General features: G+C 45.9%; 1 protein-coding gene across 5 annotated transcripts in view; it reads left to right on the forward strand.

The window, feature by feature from the left end:
* The window catches only part of NLGN4X (neuroligin 4 X-linked), a 311,928-nt gene that overhangs the window by 7,257 nt on the left and 280,937 nt on the right, over nucleotides 1-23,734 (forward strand). The window lies entirely within an intron of this gene.

Here is a 23,734-nt window from a genome sequence, read left to right on the forward strand (position 1 = left end):
CACTGAGCAGGGAGCTTGATGGCATGTGGGGCTCCATCCCAGGACCCTGAGATCATGACCTGAGCTGAAGGCAGATGCTTAACCAACTGAGCCCCCCAGGTGCCCCAACTACGAGCTGTTTCTTGCATACAATAATGTTATTTGCGAACTATATCTAGAAACCTTGCATTATTTAGCTAGCCAAATTCCATGTAAATACGTATACAATTACAAGTGTATAAGATTACATTTATATGCACTCCTAATTGTACTTGTGTTATCCATTTATAAACTTTTTTCCATGCAATTTAGGTAATTGATGGAGAAAGCTTTCATCATTTAAACTTGGTATATTTCGCAATTCATTGGAAGGCTTTTATAAATCTCTGTTTTAGCTTTTAGATATCTCGATGAATGAATTCATTTAGATACATATATACACACAATTATGTATTGTATAGTTTTTTTGTAAATATACAGCCTACAGAATAAATTACTGTATCAAAAATACTGTAAGCATTAAACATCAAAAGTACCATACACATAGAGTACTTTGGTAGATCCAGGGACATAGACAGTCCTGCATTTTCCAGAAGAAAGTATTGTATGTGGCGAGTGCATTTCCATGCTGGTCTCCAGTATTGACGTACAAGGGTGCACGGAAACTACAACTTGGAAAATCTGTTACCCACACGTGATGGCAAGCATATTGTAGTACTCACGGAAATGTAATGAATTCACATTTCATGTGCTTTTGTGAACCGCTGGGACCTCTTCTGTCTGTGGGACCATGTGGCTACCCATGGATCTTTCCTGCCTGGGTGGATAGACAACTTGTGCTCTTCTCCAAAAACACTGTGACCACCTGAAACTAATTGTGTGTCAACGATACTCCAAAAAAAAAAAAAAAAAGCATACCATACAAAAAGGATGGAGACCATCTGACGGTATGTGGCGGTCAGACAGGCATGGCGACACAAGGATGACCATGAGCCCAAGGGCCATGGTGGCTCTCGGTCTGTGTAGCCCTCTGTCCACCGTGTGAAGGGTTCTGTTGACTCATTCTGCTGGTGGCTTTGCTCAACATGAAAAACCAATATGGTACACTCAGGAGGGGAGCTCCTTGGCCCTGGCAGGAAAGAAATCGCATGACTAAGGTATTTCTGTGTTTTTCTGGAAACTAGCTTCTTTCTGCACTAGAGCTCTGGTCTTTGGGTTTGCTCCTCCCCTCTTTCCTGGAGCTCTTTGGTGGAACGTGTACTACGTGCCAGTTGCAGACTGGGGCAGAAGTTCAGGGCTGGTAGTAAAGAGATGGGTTTGGAATATGCCAGAACTCTCAGATGTGTTCATAAGAACATGGTGAAGGTCTTTGGCTCATGCATGTGTCACCCCTCCTGTTTTGGGTGTGTAGCATGGGTTCTCCCCTTCTCTCTCTGCCCTCCCTTTGCTTCTGAGCTGTCTCCTGGTTTTGGGGAGTGATGAGGTCTCCTTGCTCCTTACCAGGCTGAAGGAATCACAGACGTAAGTAGATAAGATGCAGAGATCCCATCGTCAGGAGAGGGTAGCAAATCACAACCGCAAAGAGCTCCCACGACGATCTGAAAGAAATCTTCACATGCCATATGTGTGTGGCTGGTTCTCTTTCTCAAAGCTGTCAAACCCCGTATTTGTAAAACACTGGTTTTCGTTTCGGCAAACCTGTGAGTAAATACAGGCATAAAGCTGATGACTTTGACTCCGTCAAGAAGGGCGCGCCCCTGAGACGGTTTTGGGTGTGCTGGTTGTGTGAGCCCTCAGTGGTGGACGTGTTCTCACCCATCCCAGCTGTTTCCTGGGGGTCCTTATGAAAATCCACGCGAGGTCATAGTGAGCTTGGTCAGCTGTCCCAAAGCATGACCAGCGCCTGGAATCCCACTGTCCCTGAGCCTCAGAGATTAAAAAATCACAGATAGTCGTCTCATACTCAGCCACCTTGGTAGAATCTCTCTCTCTCTCTCTTTTTCCCCAAGATTTTATTTATTTATTGGACAGATGGAGATCACAAGTAAGCAGAGATGCAGGCAGAGAGAGAGGAGGAAGCAGGCTCCCCGCTGAGCAGACAGAGCCAAATGCGGGACTCGATCCCAGGACCCTGAGATCATGACCTGAGCTGAACGCAGAAGCTTTAAACCACTGAGCCACCCAGGTGCCCCCATGAGTAGACTCTCTTTTATCCATGACGTGCGATCTTTTAGCTTCACACCAACCTCAATAGACCATGCCACTCGGATGGCCGAGCTGGAGATCCTTGTACGTGACGTTGTCCCTGAGAGAGGTTTTATTATTATTATTATTTATTAGTTTATTTCTGGTGGTGATTCTCTCAAAAATCATGCAAAAATGCTACCAACGGATGGGAAGAGCTCCAAATCCGAGACTCTCTCCTGAGGAGGATCCCAGCTCGACCAAGTTTGGAGAACCTTGCCTGTCCTACCCGACGCTTGGATGTTACCCTGTAGATAGGCCGGTTAAGGATTCCAGCAGCCTCCCACGAATGGAGTCAGGGACGCGACAAATAATTCGACATTCTTTGTAATGAGTGTTACCCCAATTACATAACGATCATCATGGAACCGTGCTGAGAATGCTTGTATTTTAAATATATATACATTTATATAATAAATAATATATATTATATATAAATATAAATATATATATTTATATATATATTAAAGATTTTATTCATTCATTTGGCAGACGGACATCACAAGTAGGCAGAGAGGCAGGCAGAGAGAGAGGAGGAAGCAGGCTTCCCGTGGAGCAGAGAGCCCGATGCGGGGCTCGATTCCGGGACCCTGAGATCATGACCTGAGCCGAAGGTAGAGGCTTTAACCCACTGAGCCACCCAGGCGTCCCAATATTTTACCAACAGAGCAGCGAGAGGAACTGAGAGAGTGTGAGATTCCTGGAGAGTGGTTCCCTTCCCAGGGTAATCTGCAGGAATCAACTGGATATTTTTTTTCCTCCCCATTATGTTTATTTATTCAATATCTGTTGAAGGCTAAGAAGTAGCCATATGAAGGAAACCACATTGTTTATTTTTTTGTTTATTATCCATATGACAATCTGTACAACAATGCCATTTTGCCCCTCTAGCATAGATATTAAAAAAAAAAGTTGTGGTGTGGGTAGAAACAGTAAAACCTGAACGACAGTCTTATGATTAGGAACAAAAAAGTTTTATATCAGAATCTCCCTTTGTGTGTGTGTGTGTGTGTGTGTCTGTGTGTGTGTGTGTGTGAATGTTTTTATGGGTTTCATCTCTCATGTCCTATGTTCCCTGTTAAGGAAAACAAAACCTTAATTCAGTGCTGGTCAATCTGGCTTAAATAATGTCTTAAATAAATTAATAAATTAATAAATTAAACAAATAATGGCTTAATTGAATGCCAATGAGTAGTTCAAGGCAAAATCACCAGGGCCATAGAGCTTCGATGTTAGCAGTCAGGTTCATTTTTCTAGTTTTCAGATGACGATGGTAACACTGTGACATTTGACCTGCTAGAACAGGACAAAGTCCTAGAGGCGGACAGACAGGTGAAGATGTACCAGACGGGGTAGGGGGGTGACCTGGAGCCTTGGGGAAAAGAAGGCTGCCTCGCCTAAGGGACACCAGGGGGACATATATGTGTATATATGTAAAACCACTCACCTGCGAGCTCATTCTGTGCAAAGAGCTGGTACCGTTAGGATCCTACCACGGAGAATGATTTGGAATTCATGCTGTTAGAGAACTAGAATCAGTGAAAAGTAGACATTTGCAGAAACAAAACAAAGATATTTAAAAAAAAAAAACAAAGCAAATACCAAAAAATGCCCCCTAAGGCCAGCATCTTTCTTCGTGCTCAACTTGGTCTCTTAGCCCAGACTTCAGGGAAAGCAGCTGAAACGGACCCCAGAAGGTGTTGTGGGAGAAAATAGTTCTGTCCGAGGGGAAGGGTGAAGTCCACCCAGGCGGAAAGTCTGAGTTACATGGAAATTAAGTAATCGTTAAATGTTCAGGGGTGTCTGGGTGGCTCAGTCGGGGAAGCATCTGCGTTCTGCTGGGGTCATGGTCTCGGGGTCCTGGGATTGAGCCCTCTACTCATCAGGGACTCTGCTTCTCCTTCTCCCTCTGCTCCTCTCCCTCCCTTCTTCCACGTGCTCTCTCTCTCCAATAAATAAGTGGCTCGTGCTCATCCCTGGGTTCCAGTCACCCCCGGCTCCCTTATTAGGGTTCCCTGCGGGGAGGAAGCAGGTGCGTCTCCTGCTGACCTAGCTCCCTCCTGACCCACTCCGCCAGGCCACAGCACCTGCATGCCCCCTTCGCCTCCCCCTGTAGGCATCGTATCCTCTCACCACATCGTGGCAAAAAGATGTCCTGAGAGGCAGACCACATTGGCATCGCTTCTGTTGACTCTAGGATTATACCTGTTCTATTGTATCTGGAGTTACTGTGACTGTCTGACTGCGTCTAATTGAAAAATTAAACGTGATCGTAGCAATGTGTGGCTGCTATATGGGGGATCTGTACGATTTGCAATTGCATGCACCCACGAGGAGGTCCTGAATCCATATCCCCCACAGATCGGGGGGTAACCTCTGGATAGAGCAGGGATGCTAAAACGGCAGAGCAGAAAGTGGGAGCAACCTGAATTTGTTATAGCATAAACCAAACCAACGTCAGTGAAAGGAGGGCTCGGTGGGTGAATTGTAGACTGTGCAAAAACAGGAACGAGGTTATCATCCAACAACAAAGCGGGGGGCACCTGGGTGGCTCTGTTGAGCATCTGACGTTCGGTTTTGGCTCAGGTTGTGAACCCAGAGTCGAGAGATCGAGCCCTGCCTTGGGCTGTGGACTCAGCCTAGAGTCTGCTTCAGAATCTGTCTCCCTCTCTCTCTCTCTACAATCCATAAATATAATCTTAAAGACAAAACCCAAGAAACAAACAAACAAAACACAATCCCCCCAAAACTCCACACAGAAACCCTTAATAAATAAAATCGGAAGTTCCTCGTGATGCATAATGTTGGAAAAACACCATCTCAGCAAAACACTCTTGACCATGTGGGTTCATAGTAGAAATCCAACCGTAGCGTATTCTGAGGAGGAAACGCTCACGTCCTTCCTCACTTAGACTTTGGACAAAAGTGTTGTATGAGGATTGAGTCTGCCATGAGTGTTTCACGGATCACGTCCACCAGTTCACGCCGTAGTTACGTTTCCTTGCGTTTCCTTGCGTGAATGACAAGAAAGACACATTGTAATATACCAAATTTACACTAACTTGCATAAATAAACATGTGTCTTAATTTCACAATAGAAAGTCTCTGCATGTTGAATCCGGTCCCGTCCGAATTTACAAGAGATTGTTTAGTTTTAGTTTTTAAAATTTTTTTTTTAAAGATTTTATTTATTTATTTGACAGAGATCACAAGTAGAGAGGCAGGCAGAGAGAGAGAGGAGGAAGCAGACTCCCCAAGGAGCAGAGAGCCCAATGCGGGGCTCGATCCCAGGACCCTGAGATCATGACCTGAGCCGAAGGCAGAGGCTTTAACCCACTGAGCCACCAAGGTGCCCCAGTTTTTTAAAATTTATTTGAGGGGAGCGGCCGAGGGAGAGAGAGAAACAAGTTCCCCCGCTGAGCAGAGAGCCGGATGCGGGACTCGATCCCGGGACCCTGAGATCATGACCTGAGGCAGAGGCAGATGCTTAATTGGTCGAGCCACCCAGGTGCCTAGAAATTGTTTATTTCCATGAGTGCCTAACATATGTACTGAGATATATATATATATATATAAAATCTCTATTTTATATATATATTTATATGTGTTATATATAAATATATAGCATTTTATGTTGGCTTTGCATATATAACATATATATCATGCATACATATGCATATAAAACCTACATGTATGCTGACATTTTATATATTTATATATCTTATTTATAGACTTTTCCCACTTTCTTAATCTTATATATATTTTATATCATATATAAATATATAAATATCTGCATACATATGTAAATTCATAAATATCCATCAGTATATATAATTTATGTCTCTATATAAGCAATAAATTGTATAAATACTCATATATATTTACTTAAGTGTATGATTTATTTTTTATGGGGAAACCTGTCTTTCTGAAGATTTTTAGTGTATGTGCTGCTGAAGCGAGCGGGTTCTGAAGATTTTTAAAAATCATTTATTCATTTGAGAGAGAGCACGAGCAGGGGGAGGAGTGGAGGGAGAAGGTGACTGCCCACTGAGCAGGGAGCCCGATGCGGGGCTCGATCCCAGGACCCCGAGATCATGACCTGAGCTGAAGGCAGATGCTTAAGCCACTGAGCCCCCCAGGCATTTTACAAATCCCCTGATTTGTAAAAAGACAAAAAATACCCCGTAAACCGCATGTGTCCCTAATGGTGTTGGCAGCCCCCCTGTGGTGGGTGGTGCACGGGCTCGTCCTGGCGCGGGCTGCTCCTGGGTCCTCACCTGGGTAGCTCACAAACGGGACCCAGCTGCTTCCCCTCCTTCCTCCCCTCCTCCTCTTCCGCTCCTCGAGCCTCCCCGACCTGCCTCGCAGGGCGCACTGGCCTCTCTCGAATCCAGGACAGCGTTCACGTTGACACTATGTAAGCTTTGTGGCTATTTCAGTTTTACGTATTATAATTTTTGGAGGGTCTGATGGCATGGTGCAGGGATCCTAGAAGAGTACAGGTTTTTATCGACCTTCCGTTGGGGGAATACAAAAATCCGCTTCAATGATGATTAAATTGCCTCTATCACATACAGCCTAGGGTTTGTTGGGCTATTCATGATGATATTAGGCAATAATTCAGAATCACACATTGCAAGGACTCGTAAGAAACCGCACAAACGTTTGTATTCCTTCATTTACGTGGAAAGAAACCCAGTCACACGGAGCTTCTGTGATTTTTCCCGGACGGCACACAGCTGGTCAGTCCTATTTATTATATTTTATTTAAAGATTTTGTTTATTGGGGAGAGAGCATGAGCGGAGGGGAGGGGCAGGGGGAGAAGCAGACTCCCCGTTGAGCCACGAGCGTAAAGTAGGACTCGATCCCAAGACCCCAGTAACACGACCTGAGCTGGAGGCAGACGCTTAACCAGACCGTCACCGACCCAGCCACCCAGGTGCTTCTGGTCAGTACTTTAAAAAAAAAAAAAAAAAAAAACAACAACAACGAAAAACCAAAAAAAACACTTTCACAAAAGGAAGGTGAAGAGCCTGAAATTTCAGGGTCTGATACATTTCAGTTTGCCGACTCAGCCTACACATTCATAGCACAAAGCACACGAGGTCAGTTCTGAAACCTACTTTTTTCTTTGCAGAAGTTTCACAAGGTGAATGGTTTTGCGGAAAGGCTCTAAGGGAGATCTTCAGCTGGTGGGAGGGAGCAGAGGCAGAACAGGACCCCCAGTCCGCAGGGTCTGGTCTGTGCGTGTCCTGTCTTTGCACGAAATCTGTCGATTCCCCTGGTGATGACTTGGGGGAGACCTTTTTTTTTTTTTTTTTTCAGTTGCCCTATGATTAACATACAATGTTATCTTAGTTTCCGGGGTATGATATTGATTCGAAATGCTGTGTATTACTGACTCTCCCTGCGGGAAGTTTAGTGACCTCTGTCACGTTTTTCCAATGTAATTCTCTTTTCCCTGAGCTCTAGGTTTCATCCCGGTAATTTCTTTTTTTTTTTTTTTTCCCCTCGTGACTTCTTTTTATAACCAAGATGGTGCCCCTCTGGATCCCCTTCACCTGTTTCTGCCATCCCTCCTCCCTCCCCCTACAGCACTCCCTCTGGAGACCCGCAGTTCTCTGGATTGGAGACTTTTTTTTTTTTTTTTTTTGTAGGAAATTATGCTCAGTGAAGTAAGTCAAACCCTGAAAGACAAATACTATATGATTTCACTTCTATGTGAAATCACAAAAACAAAACAAAACAAAACAAAATAAAAAAAATGAACAACCTTGAAACAGATGAACAAACAAAACACAGACTCTTGAAGGCAGGGAAATCTGTAGGTCGATGACATTCATCCAGATCAGAGGGGAAGCTGACGTCAGCTTTAGGAATGATTGACTTAGGGGCCCCTGGGTGGCTCAGTGGGTTAAAGCCTCTGCCTTCCGCTCAGGTCATGATCTCAGGGTATTGGGATCGATCCCCGAATCGGGCTCTCTGCTCAGCAGGGATCCTTCTTCCTCCTCTCTCTCTGCCTGCCTCCCTGCCTACATGTGATCTGTCAAATAAATAAATAAAATCTTAAAAAAAAAAAACAACAGCTGACTTAGACACCGTGACTTGTGCGTGACAGTGCTCTGCACTGTTACCTGAGCTGGGAGCTTCGGGGAGGGCGCACTCCCTTTGTCCCATGCTGAAAAACCAGGAGCTGATGATTCCAGTGACAGGAGAGTTTCCATGGTAGAAAGCTAGCAGAACCCCCTTCCCAACCCTGGGCTGATTCTTACATGTTGATCATTGTACAAAATATAACCCCCTCTCCCTCTTTTTTTCCTTTAGGACATTTTTGCAATACAATTGCAAACAACTTTGCAAATTGCAAATGCAATTTTGCAATTTGCAAACTTCTGCAAACTTCTGCAAATTGCAAATACAATTTTGCAATATAATTTTGCAATTTTTGCAATTGTTTTCATTTTTAGAATTAAGCTTTAAAGGAGTTCTAAATTTACAAAACACCATATGAGGAGTTTACAGAGTGCCTGTTTATCTATACCAAGTTAGCACACTGCATCGCCTTGGGACGTCCGTCCAGAACAAGGAGCCCGCACCCGCCCATTACCAATAACCGGACCCCAGAATTTACTGCCATTTCACCCGTTTTTACCTACAGCTCCCTTTCTGTTCTGGGATCCCCTCCTGGGAAGCACCTTGCAGATGCTTCCCTCATGTGTCCCATAATCTGGGACTCTTGCTTTCGGTGACCTTATCTTTCATGACCGTTGTCGTTGTGCGGTGTGCGTGTAGAACGTCCCCTCATTCCGGTCTGTCTGATGTTAGAGGGTCTTGTGTGTTTGGGGTTGGGGGCACCTCCGCTGAGAAGTCTCCTGACCCCTCACCTTTGCATCCTCTGTGCTTTCAAAGCAAGTCACTTAAAGTCCATGCAAAGAGGGGAGCATGGAGAACTTGGCTGTACGACTTGGGTGATGGCCTTCCCCACCTCAATGACGGACATTTCTTGTTGGAGGAGGATTTCCTGCATCCCCCTAATTCTTCCATCAACCATTTACGTCACTATGGGCACACAGATATTTTAGGCATCCTTTAAGGACCACATGGCACTATCTTCTAATACTTTGTTCCCACTTCTCCTTTTGTTCCTTCTATTGTTTCACTGCTGTGGTTCGGACCCCAAGAAGTCTTTGCATTTTGATGACTCCCAAATGCCAAGACTGTGTTCTAGAGCATTTCATGAGATGGGTTGGATGGAGATGTTCTTGGAAGCTAGGGGGGCACCCGATAGGTCCTTGACATTCCACTCAGAGTCTCGAATGTGTTGGTCAGCTCGGCCTGCCCCCTCGCTGGTCCCCGGGCTGTTCAGCTCACCGAAATACCACCTTCCTGAAGAAAACCTCAGTGGACCAGCCACGGAGGTGCATAATATCTTGACAGAGTTTCCTCACATTAGCTTACAGCCTTGTCCTGCAGGAAGCAACGATTCAGAGTGACGTGGGCACCGTTCCTTCCCGCAACCCCCGCTAGCGTTTTCCGACAGACATGCATGAAATTGCAGGAACTCGCTGCTGCCCAGAGACCTCGAGGGCTGACCCACGGAGTTTACATTTTGTCCTTCTGGCTGCGTGGCCACGTGCTTCTGTTGGCCGTGATCCATGCTTTAAAAAGCAACCTCGTTCTCTCAACCCGTGATGTGGGTTTTGATATAAAAGTACATCCTAGGAAGCAGAGAGGCAGGCAGAGAGAGAGGGGAAGCAGGCTCCCCACTGAGCAAAGAGCCCGATGTGGGGCTTGATCCCAGGACCCTGAGATCATGACCTGAGCCAAAGACAGACGCTCAACAGACTGAGCCACCCAGGCGCCCCTGAAGGAGATTTTGAAAGTGCATTTTTCCTTATAGGGAAGGAATGAGAAGTATTATAGGAAACAGAAGTTGCGGATAACTGTATCACTTCTCCCAAAGCCAGTGGTTAAACAACAAACCACCTGTATCCTTTCTGCAAATAATTTTCTGAATCTTTTAAACATCAGTGACCGTTGTCTATCCGTATCTTCATCAACAGTGTCTGTAAGTGTTTATAAGTCCATGAGTCTAGATGGACATTCATATTTCATCGATATATGATGTCTTGACTCATGACGATATATTGTATGTCTGTGATCTACCAACTTGATACCATGTTTCTAACTCTGTCTACATCATACTGTGTCCATTTGTACTACCGAAATTGTATCCATATCTATATTTCTATATACATCCACATCTTTCTTTACATTGTATCTATCTGTATCTATGCCATTTTGAACTTTTTTTTTCCTTTTTAAAAAAAATTAACATATAATATATTTCTTGTTTCAGGGCTATAGGTCTGAAACAAATTCATCATCTTACACAATTCACAGCATTCCCCGTAGCACGTACCCTCCCCAGTACCCATCCCCCAGTCACCCCATCCCTCCCATCCCCCCTCCCACCAGCAAACTCAGTTTGTTTCCCGAGATTAAGAGTCTGTTATGGTTTGTTGTGCTGTTTTGAACTTTACACGTCCCACAGTTTGGTAGCAAAAGCCACTTCAGGATCATTACAGATCTTCTTCCTCATTATCATTGTATTTTTTTACCTTTACGATATAGGGGCCCGGTGTATTCTGTTGTGTGTATTTCTGCCTAGTGTTTTGATTTGTATACTGATTCGTATCCTCAAGAAAATACCAAAAATCCTATTCTAGCCCCTTGAAATGTGATTGGATATTTTATTATTGAGGATTTCAACCTTGAGGAGTCACAAGTCCCATGGACCCATCACGTAGCTTGAGAAATAAGGATTGCATAGTCTGGTCTTTCCTATTTAACCTCATTTATTGCCTTGTTCTCATGATGGCACCTTGAGATTCATGTAAACATGTGTCAATATATTGCTATAAAGTATAACACCCTTTTTTAAAAAAATATATTGCTATAAAGTATAAGACCCTTTTAAAAAATATATTGCTATAAAGTATAAGACCCTTTTTAAAAAAAAAATAGCCATTGTATCTTTGAGTTTGAGTCTTTATCACACCTCAAACTATGATCATCAGCTTCCAAGCCATTAAAGTAAAAACTGACATTTTAAGATCTTGCTAGCTCACACGGGGCTACGCATGACGTTACGTTGATTTGCGTTTTGAATTTATTTCCATCCGTCTGTACGCCTACCCTCCATCCTTTCCACTTCATTGCCGAGTCTCCTTGAAGAAAGGGTTCTTTCTGCATAACCTACAGGGAGGTATGTTAGGGCATCAGCAAAACGTAGTACTCAGGTCATTTTTAGAAGAACATGGGCCTTCTCCGGGATCTTCAGTCTCCGTTATCGACTCCTTAGGAGGGGGAGCCCGCGTGGCCCGAGGCTGTGCTCCCCTCAGGGGGGAAAGCTGCAGGAAGATGGCCAGGGGTGTGTGTGTGTGTGTGTGTGTGTGTGTGTGTGTGTAGCTCCGTGGCTGCCCTGCGTCTCCTGTGTTCTGTTCCCAGCTTATACAGCAGCCTGACAACACACACTGAGAAAGAGGATGGAAGATAGACTTTGTTCCATCATTCAACACAGACACCTTCCAATCTTCCCCCCTTTTCCCATCTCTCATTCTCTCCCCTTTGCCCACTCAGTCAACCAGATTAGGTCATTTTGGTAGAAGCCCATGTGCTGTATTCTCTTGGTGAACACAAAAGCCACAGAGTAATAACCTAACCTGGTACGGTCGGCGTTGGCCATCGTCCCTACGCTGATGGTATTTCGGTGGGTAGTTTTCTGAGTCCTGATATAAGTGTGCCCCCACTGTACTTATTTTTCTCATTTTATGAAAAAATAATTGCCCCCCATCACCGCATACATTTAAGCGGTGCAGCATGCTGGTCTGATTTGCGTCTGTTGTGAAACGATTATCGCACTGTCACACTTCTCCCAAAACTAGGCTCTATTTCCCTAACTTATCTACGTATCACGCAGCTTAATTCTAATGTTAACATGGTCCCTGTGTCGCCGTATTATGTCCCCAGGACCGACTTACTGTTTCCCTGAGAGTTTGTGTTCTTTGACCAATTGCCTCCAGTTCTCCCTCTCCCTGCCGCCCTGCCTCTTGTAACCACATGTCTGATTTCTTCCTTTTTAAAAGATTTTTATTTATTTATTTGACAGAGATCACAAGCAGGCAGAGAGGCAGGCAGAGAGAGAGGAGGGGAAGCTCTCTGCTGAGCAGAGAGCCCGATGTGGGGCTCGATCCCAGGACCCTGGGATCATGACCTGAGCTGAAGGCAGAGGCTTTAACCCACTGAGCCACCCACGTGCCCCCCTTGGGGGATTTTTTTTGCACATATTCCCAAAAATAGAATGGCTAGGTTATATGCTCATTTTGTTTTTCACATTCGAGGGAACGCCATGCTGTCTCCTACACTGCAGCCACCGGTTTCCAAGCCCACCATACACATGGCCATTGTTCCCATGCTAATATAAGGGTGCCCCATCTCAAGCAGCTTAGGGACCAAAGGAAGACTAACAAAGACAGTTTCTGGTCCCTTTTGCTTTTTTGCAATGCTTTCCCCCCACAGCTTTATGGAGATATAATTGGCATATAACATTGCATAACTGTAAGGTGTACCCGTTGGTTGGATATATTTATACGTAACGTGATGAACACCATAGCTTTCGCAAACACCTCCCTCTGGTCACACATTCCTTTTTGGTGGACATAGTTAAGATTTACTCTCCACAGTTTTCAAGCATCTAATCCGTTAGTGTTCACTATCATCACAATATCGTGCAGTAGATTTCCATAATTATTCACCTTCCCCCTGGAAGTTGGGACCCTCTGACCGGCCTCTCCCCATCTCCCCCTCTTTCCCGGCCCCTGGTCACTACCATTCCACTCCCTGCTGGTAACATGACCTCCTCCTTCAGTAGGATAGTGACCTACAGGCCCTTTGCAGAAACGGCCGCACATTTGAGAACAACGCTACGTGCTACATATTTCCCCTGCGAAAAAAAATAAAAGGAATGTCCTACCCACCTTTCAAAGGAATGCTCTTGCTAGAGGTAGCAGATGTGTCCCCTTTGTTGGTGTGTATACGTACGCTTGTGCCTGTGCCCTTAATAAATTCAAATTTCCAGACCATAGACTAGAGATCCTAAGTGATAGGAAGTAGAAGATCATCGCAATTGGTTACAACAAGGATGCACCAGAGACGTTTGCAAACTGACAGGTGGTGGCTAATATTTAAGACACGATTGGATGTGCTCAGATATGTGATAGGAATACATCTCCCTTACATACAAGATTTACTGCCCTTCTCACTGTTGATATTGGGAGTGGGTGATCCTTTGATACAGGTGACCGCCCTGTGCCTTGTAGGATGCTTTGCTGGCCTCACACTGCCAGGAGCCAATCTCTTCCCAGCTGTGACCACCAGAAACATCTCCAGATGTTGCTGGAGTCCCATGGGGGCTAAAAATCCTTCGCAGTTAAGAAGTCTGTTATAAAATGACCTGTGCCTCGGCCACATTCTCATTCTCTTTGGGGTCCTAGCGGCCCCATAGGTGTGCTGGGCATGACCGGAAAAACAAGGGGAGGGGGCAAACAGGTCAACGAGCGACAGCACCCACACGATCCTTGCGGCATTCTCGTAACAAAAATCGACTTTGTGAATTGTATCCGCCGTCATGAGCATGAGGCCGATGTCCCTGCATAGTCACTATGAAGCGCGTTATCGAAAAGGAATTTGGAAGTGATGTATGTAAGGGAGAGCTTTAGAGAAAATAAAAAGAATAAAGAATCCTCGATAAGCATCTTTCAGGGCAAAATGCAGAACGCCACGCAGCTAGCTCATCTGAAATCGGGCCGAGCCACGTTGCAAAGGGAAATGCAGTTGAGGGGAAGACGGTGTCTGAGCGTTTGACGGGCAGAGTGATTTCCCGTTCCGGAGATGCCCGCAGATCGGTGATTGAGCGGGACCCCTCCGTCAGGACTTACGTCGGTGCAAACCGCGAACAAGGGGCCGAGCAGAAAATTAAACGTAAGACTCCTTGGAAACGGGGTTCTATCTTGCGAGCTGGGATGCCGTCGATGAAAATCACATTCTCCAACGAAATACGAAGTTTTGCTAGTCTGCGAGTGAAGACGAGATGGGTTTATCTGGGAAAATGTGTTTTGAAGAGAGGGTTTTATGCATCTCTGAGGTCTGGAATTAGGATCAGCAGCCCCAACGAATGCAGATGCAAGGTTTGCCGCAAAGGACTTCATAATAGCTGACTTTGCGTGGCGCTTCTTAACTCCTGGAAGAAATAGCCACCTTTTACATGCTTAGGATTAAAGAACGGGGTAAAAGCAGTCACTTCTATTCAGATTGTCATAAGACAGTGCTGTGATGTGCCTCATTGGAGGGACACGCCTTCCCTGGTTCCTGAAAGTCTGAATGACACACGGCTGTTATCAACAATTTAATTCTGTAACCTTGCATTGTGTGTCTGTGGGGGTGGGGTGGGGTGGGGGAGGGCACGCTGGTCTTTTCCTGCGCATATTTTAGCATTTATATTGCCCGCGATGAGTATCATTTCATGGCCTTCATTTCATCGTTCATAAATATCCTGACTACCTTTTTCCTTGCCTCCGTTTTTAAAACTTTGCTTATATTTTTGAAATTCTTTTTTTTTCCTAAGATTTTATTTATTTATTTGACAGCGAGATCACAAGTAGGCAGAGACGCAGGCAGAGAGAGAGAAGGAAGCAGGCTCCCCGCTGAGCAGAGAGCCCGATGCGGGGCTCGATCCCGGGACCCTGAGATCATGACCTGAGCTGAAGGCAGTGGCTTAACCCGCTGAGCCACCCAGGCTCCCTATTTTGGAAGTTCTGATGCTGTGGCTAAAATATTCAAACTAGGGGCACCTGGGGGGCTCAGATAGCTGGGTGTCTGCCTTCAGCTCAGGTTGTGATCTCCAGGTCCTGGGATCAAGCACCGACCGTGTCATTGAGCTCCTGGCTCAATGCAGAGTCTCCTTCTCCGTCTCTCTCTACCTCTACCTGTGCTTGTGGAGCCCTTTCTCTGGTGAACAAATCTTTTTTAAAAAAACAATAAAAACTAAAATATTCAAGCTAACCAATGGAACAGATTTAAAATAAGTTTTTGTTGCCCAAGGAGAGAGGCAAGTAAGCTCGGCTCTGGCAAAAGGATAAGAGGGGAAACCCATTGATTATGCAATTGTTCCGTACGGGGTTTGATGTATGTATGCAAATCGCTCCCTCTGACAATTTGAGCGGGTGCGTGTGTGAATGTGAACTCCGCTGACAGCACCCAGCCTGACCTCATTCCGCAACCTCCTGCACGTACGCAGAAGCAGTGAGGTCGTTTCTATGGGGTGATAACATGCCTGGTTGAAAGGAATCCCATCCAGCCCGTCATCCAAATGTTCTGGTTCCCCAGTTCCAAATTCCCACATCTGCGTGTGTGTATGTGAGAGAGAGAGAGAAAGACAGCGTACAATTTTCCCCATCGGTTTGTCTCCAGGTTTAACACCAGACATTCAAGGACAAACACCACGAGTCCAATCAGGTCATTTTGCAAATAAGCCAATCGTGGTGGGTGGTATCGTGTGCCCCCGCAGAACGATAGGATGTGGTCCTGATGCCCGGCATGTCCCAATGTCACATTATTTGGAAAGAGGTTCTTTGCAGATGCCGTAAAGAGGTCAGGCAAGGAGGCCCTGATCCCATGACAGTAGTGCGTCTGAGAGGGGGTCACAGCATATGCAGACACAGGCACCCACGCTGGGACGACAAAGCGAAGACTCAGACGCACAGGGAGAAGGCAGGCTCCTTGGATCATTCAGAGCAGCGGGGTCCTGCCAACACCTTGATTTTTGGCATTTGATGGGAGAATATATTAAACCTCGAGTGTGTGGTCCTTTGTCCCTGCAGCCCCAGGAACCCTGCCAAGACGCAGGGCTGTGTGCAGGACTGACCCAAAGGGAAACAGCCTGGGTCGAGCCAGGTGAAGGGCAGACCCCCAGCCCAGCCCCTTGCTCTTTCCTTAACCTCATCTGGCTTTTCTGACGCCGTCCAGCATTGGCACGGGAGGGACATCTGTCCTCCAGAGTCCCCTCTGTTTCATCAGCGTTTCAGAGATGATGCCGCTGCATCGTACCCCAGCACCCAAATGTTCTGGGCATGGTTGTGGGGGTGAGGGTGGAGGTCCCCCTTTGTAATTGCAGCCTTCTGTGGGGACGTGCTGGGGTTTCCTACTCCTTGACTGTGAAACGAGTGGGTTGGACCAATCCCCAGGTCCTCTCCAGCTCATTCTGCATGATTCCAGAGCCGCGATCATTGTAATTAAGACTCTTGACTTGAATGCCGCTCATTTTCAGCCCTGATTAGTGATATGCACGCTCCATGTGTTTTCTGAATAAGCTTCATTGTGACCTGGTGTAGGGGTGCGTGCACGTTGAGAAGAGGGGGTATGCGGCTAGAAATGGTGACATCTGGTACACGTCTGGGGTGCTGACGTGCTGGACCATGTCAAGGTGATCCCAAGTCTGGCCATTCAAGCACGGAGCAGCATTTATGGGAGAAAAACCTACGCTGCGCTAAAATTAAACGGACGACGTGGGTATGATTTGTCACATCCTCTTTGCCTCTGTCTTGCTTCTGTGTCTCGCTCTAAGGAAAGATCAAGTCCTGCATGGGTTTTCTCCAGCGTATTTTCAATGTGTAATCATGCATGATAAACAGTTGAGCGAGAACGATTTCTCAGTGTTTATAGGGTGGCAGAGGCATATCTTTCGTCTCCCAATTGGTGTGAATGTCAGATCCTTTTGAAACTTTACCGAACGTTTTATACATTGAGCAACAAGCGTGTGTTGGACGTTTTTGTGGGAGAAGGAAGGCACGTCGGCTCCCTTTTGGTGTGTGTGGTCCATTGTGGTCCAGAAATGATGACATTAAGACCATGTGACATCATTACCTTAAGAAGAGTGGCTCAGTGAATGTTTGCGGGGCTGGGAGAACATGGGGATTCCTCATAGAGGATGTTCCTTCACGGTTGGGTTCATGGCAGATCTTCCAAGGGAAGTTAAGACCTTCCAGTAGAAAGGGGGTTAAAACAACCTGAGGAAATGGTGGGGAGGAGATAGATTTTGGAGCTTGAAAGTGTGGCATTCAGAGCGGGTGCTGAAAGACCCCTGTGATGTGAATGAGGGACAGAGCTGGCTTCTGGACTCTTGGTTTAGCCTCTATCCTGTGCCCATGCATCCGTGGCTCAGAGTAGGTTCCCTCCCACCCGTTTCATTTCTGTTCTTCAAATAATAATGTTGGGAAAATTGTCAGCAAAAGAAGGCACTGAACCCTAAGTCTCATGCTTTTGAAGCCCATCCTCTAGGGCAGTGTTTCTCAAACTTGACTATCCGAACCCCTTGCAGGACTTCTGGGCTCCACCCATCAGAGTTTCTGAGTCGGTGGATCCAAGATGGCACCCACGTGAACTTGCCGCTACTGGTCCAGGAGGGGTCACACTCTGAGAACCGTTGCCTTTGGGTCTTTTCACGTTACATTTCCACAAACAACCTGTTTAATTGTGACTCTCATGTGCTATTTCGGTCCCTCCTACTTGGAAGGTGGCTTTAACACTAACTCTGGGTCTGGTAGTTTGGTTTTGACATGAGTCTTGCTCTTCTGATTTACACATTGTCTTTGTTTTCAGATTCCCGGTCAGTTCAAACCAGTACCTATTTATTGGGCACCTACCATGTGCTGTGCACTGTGCAGGATGTAAAGATTAATAATAACCTCCATAAAAACTCATTGATATGCTGGATGTTATTTATCCCGCCATGCTTCCAAACGCTCGGCTCATAATTCAAATCACTTGAAGGCAGCCTATTGTTTTCCACTTCAGAGATCCAAGGGCACATTCTGTCTCAAACAAGGTCTTGTAATTCCAGGCTACATGCAGCTACCTTGCCTTCAGAGACGAAGAAACCATGAATAGAGCTTCACTCATTCACTCCCTTACTCATTCCTTGGATAACCATATATGCACACCTTATTTTGAGAAGGTCACCAGACTAGATAATGCAAGACACAGAAACACAGATAAGATTCAACCCCCGATCCTGGTGAGATCACCATCGCAGGAGAGAAGACAGAATGATCAATGAAATACTTTTACTCCAAGGCATGCACACCACACAGTCCATAAGGAAGATGAAAACACGACCTTGGGAAGATAGTCTTATTTTCCACTAGAATCGTATTTGGCACTGGGATCACTTGGGACAATTTGTTATTTGTCTGTCACTGCCTAAAACATTCCCCTGAAACACTGCTTAAAGCTGAAAATACTGATTATCTCATAGTTTTTCTGGAACTCAGGAATTCAAGAGCCACACGGCTTGGTGGTTCCGGTTAGGGGTCTGGCGTGTTGCTGCACTCCAGCTAGAGACTGGGGTGGACATTTTAGAAAGGCGGTGGAGATTCTCCCTTATGTATCCCTCCTTTAGCAGGAGGCCCTAGTTCTTTGCCACATGAGCCACTCCGTATGGCCAGGTACACAACTTGGGTGTTTGACTTCCTTGAGTTGGGGAGGAGAGAGACAGGCAGAGAGGGAGGGACCCTAAGATGCAAACTGTGGTCTTTTTTGCCTTGAACTGGGAGGTTGGTTCATCATAAGTTCTGCATGCTGTTGGTCACACCTGGCACCAGTTCGGAAGGGGACAGCTGGAGGGTGTGGTACATGGAGGTCAGGGCCATTGAGGGCCACCATGGAAACCAGTTTGTCAACGAAATGTTTACAAAGAAGTTCCTTATGATCTCAGGATGTGTCTCAGGATGGATGGGGTTTTGTGTGAAGAGCAAAGGAGGGAGGGAGTCGATACAGGTGTGCAGCAAGTGTTGAATAAAGGCACTTCTCGAATGAGGACATACATGCATGTGACGTGTGATAATTTACACAGGTGCTCGTGAATGGGTTGAGTGTCATTTCAAGCTCAGGTAGTTGCGTTGGATGACTAAATTGACATCAGGGCATTCTAGATGGTAGAACCCAATGGTAAAGCAAATAGATGTTATTCCATTGGCTTTGGTGGAGACCTGCTGTTGCTTTTGCTGACATGAACCATTCATAGGATGTCAGTTTTATGGCAGATACGATGGAGGTGATTGGTTGGTAGTGATGGAGATGGAGGTTGAGGCCATGAGGTTAATTGTGTGAATTGAAACCTAGTGGCAGGAGAGGGTGAGGAATTCATGACACTCCTGCAAAGCCCCAGAAGATGGTATTGATGGCTCTGTCTTGCATAGAGAACCAAGCAATGGGGTTGCCAATGGAGGCTGGTGTTTTATGTCAGGTCATTTCGTTAAGGGAAGAGAGAGGGTTCAGAACTTGGGTGAGGGTTCAGAACATTGGTCAACATTGCCAACATTGCCAGATGCTAAAGACATCTGTGAGACTCCCAGAGAACAGGTGGTTCTTGGTGGTTTTCAGGTAACCAATGGACTTTAAAAGATGCACTTCTTGGGGCGCCTGGGTGGCTCAGTGGGTTAAGCCGCTGCCTTCGGCTCAGGTCATGATCTCAGGGTCCTGGGATCGAGTCCCGTGTCGGGCTCTCTGCTCAGCAGGGAAGGGAGCCTGCTTCCCTCTCTCTCTCTCTCTCTCTCTGCCTGCCTCTCTGTCTACTTGTGATCTCTCTCTGTCAAATAAATAAATAAAATCTTTAAAAAAAAAAGAAAAAAAAGAAAAAAAAAGAAAAAAAAAAAGATGCACTTCTCAGTCCTCCACATTCTGTGGTTTATAGTGTTTCTTTCTGAAACTGGCCTCCCATATTCATTATCAAGACCTTCCCCACCGTTCTCATCTGCCTGCAAACCTGCTTATGTCCTGACATGTCCTACCTTGAGGGAAGGACTTGTCATAACACACATTTCTTCATTTCTTCCCACATCTCTTCTGCTTTCTGTTCTGACAGCTCACCTGGGCTCCATGGCTTGCCCCGGGCACCACTACAGGTGCTGACACGTTAGCAGAGCCAACGTTCTTCTCAGAGTTTCTGCATAGAATCTGAAGTGTTCATTGTCCCTCCTTCAAGGGGCTTTATCTTTTCTTGAATTCCTGAACGTTCTCCCTTCTGGTTCCCCCCCTACTGCTTTTCTATTACTTTAACGAACTTTTCTGACTCTGAACTTTTGGGCTGCTCCCTCTGCTTCAGGCCCAGACCACTTCTCCAGCCTCCAGACTGCCCCACATAGCTCTGCCTTGGCTCGTGATATAACCGTGTCTTCCACCTGGGAGCCCCACGTGGGTCCACTTTCTGCTCTGACTTCTCTCTCAAGCCGCCTCCTGCTCTCACAGTTGCTTCTTTTTGGACAACTTCGTCTGTGTGCTCTGCCAAAGCTCAGCAGTGTTTCCAGGTTCTGCCCTTTGTCTTTCTTGCCAAGCTTGCTACGTTTCCTGCGTTTTGTTTTCCAAGGGGAGGCATCTTCTGCACTCAGTCCCTCATCCTGCGGTTTGCACCCTCTGCCCAGTCTGCCTGCTGTAAATCATTTTCCAGGTCTCTCTTTATTGCCCTGACTGTGCTATGTCTCTACTGTCCATGGCCATGTTCTCACTTCTGCTACTGTACTACCATCCTATCTATGGCTGTTCACACTCTCCCATCTATTTCTAAACCTCTCCCTGCTCCACCTTCCTAAAAGATAGGTTGCATCAAAGGACTGTCCAGAAACTGTCCTCAAGCACACTCGGTCTTCCATCTCTTGAACCAGCCACCCTCAAGTCCATCCTGACCTCTCCTCCCTGAGCATCTCTGGGATTCACCGAACCTGTTCCTGGTCTTCTCGCTCTGCTGTCCTCAGGCTGTCCTTCAACCTGGGGACTGTTACATTCCCTTCTCCCACGTCGGTTGGGAAAACCACTCCTCAACTCCTGCGTTCCTCCTTTACTCACACACTCAGTACTTCCTGTCACCAAATGTATGGGGACCCCGCTCCCCCACTGAGCCATTCTTTGTGACAGTAGGAGGTTGTCCTACAATTCAGTTCAATTCGACACTAACTGCAGTCAGTGCATTTGCCACCGGTGAAGGGCTCAGTCCCATAAGACCGTCTCGACCACAGATGTCAACTGCAAACAGTAGGTCCCCAGCTGACTCACAACTTTTCTCTAATCAGCTACAAATCAGAGGTTCCAATGGGTTGCATTGTTTGCTAGAACAGCTCACAGAACTCAGGGAAACATTTCCTTGATGTCTTCTAGTTAATCTTATAATAAAGGACACGATAAGTGATACAGATAGAGAGATACATAGGATGAGGCCTGCGAGGGTCCTGAAAGGGAGCTTCTGTCCTCCTGGGGTTAGGGGAACCACCCTCCCAGCCATGGATGTGGTCACCAACCCCAGAACCTCCCTGAACTCTGTCCCTTTCATATTTGATGGAGACTTCATCATGTACCCATGACCAATCTTTAACTGGGTCTCCAGCCCCTTCATGTTTCCAGAGGATGGAGCGGGGCTTGAAGTTCCAAACTTCCAACTGTGACGTGGTTTTCCTGGTGACCAGCCCCCATTTTGAAGCTATCTGGGAGACTAGCAAGTGTTAGAACAAAAGACACTCCTGTTACCCAGGAAATTCCAAGGGGTTTAGGAGCTCTTTTTGCGGAACCATGGCCAGAGACCAACTATTAGAACAAAGATGTTCCTAGTGCTGTTATCACTTAGGGAATTCCAAGGGTTTTAGGAACTCTGGGCCAGGAACTGGAGGCAGAGAGAGAGAACTATACATTTTTTCCCCTAGTATTTCACACATATGCGTACCTTCTCCATCACATGAGGCTAAGATTATCTTGTACTTTCTTTCTTCTCTAACGTTGGCATGCAGACCCTTGTCTCCGGTAGTATGTGCTCATCACTTTCTACCAAAGGGGCCAGGCTGTCTGATTTCCTAGCTATGTGAAGTTCATTTTTTCTTTTGTTTGTTTGTTTTTTAAAGATTTTGTTTTTATTTGACAGACAGAGACAGCGATAGAGGGAACAGAAGCATGGGGCGTGGGAGAGGGAGAAGCAGGCTTCCCAATGAGCAGGGAGCCCGACACGGGGCTCGACCCCCGACTCTGGGATCATGACCTGAGCTGAACGCAGACGCCCTTCAGCTCAGGCGCCCCTGAAGTTGATTTTTTCATGTTCCAGTTTTCTTACCCGTAAGGGAGTTATGAAGAGAGTCCCTCCATCTAGAGGTGTTTGCAAGATGAGTAAGTTCATGAAGCATGTAAAATACCTAAAAATAGAGGCACATCACAAGGCAGACTTTTTATAGTATTTATCTTTGATCTTCCTTCCTCTTGCTCTGAAATGTTTTACAAGGGATGGCTACATGTGACCCTTAGACTCAACCCCAAATTGTCTTTATTGACCTATTTGACTTTACATAGCGAGCCTGGTGCCCCCCTCCCCAGCTTGACCCCCACAGCACCGTGGGATTACCACCCTCCTGGTATACCAGTTGTCCTTCGCTTTTGTGCTCCAACTAAGCGTGTACCAACTCAGGGCATTGCCTGTGCCCCTTTTCCTACCTTCTCTCTTCCCACGTAATGTGGGTTACATGCTCTCCTGTCTCCATATTTAACTCACTGTTGACGTCCTTCTTGGAGCTCCGTCACATTGGAAGGCATTTTGTTTTTTGCCCACCTAGGTGTATTTTAATGTTTTCCTGCCTTCCCTTAAACACGTGTGTTTTGGCAAGTTCGGCTCAGAGGAAGCGCTGGTTGGGTGATTGTTGGAGAAGTGAGTAGTTGCCAGACGCTCTGTGGGTTTTCATTGAATGAAGGAGAAAATCAAAGGCTGCTGTTGAGGACAAGCGTTAAGAACTGGGCCATCTCCATTTCTTCGAAAATGTCGCCGAGCCAGAGAGAGTATGAGAGGACATCTTTGATCCTTTATTTAATGTAGTTGTAGCGGGCAAGTTTGTCTTCCCCCTAAGGGAACATCGCTCTTCCTCAATTATCGAGCTTATAAACGAGCATGATTAACTGAAAATGTGTGGATTAGTCAATATACTTATGTGATTTATTTTTAGAAGGTTTTTATCTTTTTTTTTTTTTTTGCTAGTATGCATGTTCCTAGACTTTGACAATTTTTCTTCTGTATTTTTTTTTAAAAGACAGCATCAGAGAAAGGCTTCCGATTTCCCATTCTAGCCCATGCCTATAAAATTGAGAGTGATAAATTTTAGGGATGCTAAGGATTTTGGAGCTTAATTATTTTGTGTCTTACACGAAAGCTATAAATTTGCGTGCTCTGCTGTTTGTGTCCACTCCTTGCTGAATAGATGACTCAAGTACTTTTTAATTTCGTTGTAAAGGTTTGGGTCAAACCTAGCCATGTGGGGCAAGAAATGAATTCTTTGAGAATTCATCTGAATTTTGGATTGATTCAGGAGGGGTAGAATTGTGTAACACTGTAATCGACAGTATATATTTTAAGTTACGCTCTTTACATTCTGA

This window comes from Lutra lutra, chromosome X (genome assembly GCF_902655055.1).
Source record: "Lutra lutra chromosome X, mLutLut1.2, whole genome shotgun sequence".
Lineage (NCBI taxonomy): Eukaryota > Metazoa > Chordata > Mammalia > Carnivora > Mustelidae > Lutra > Lutra lutra.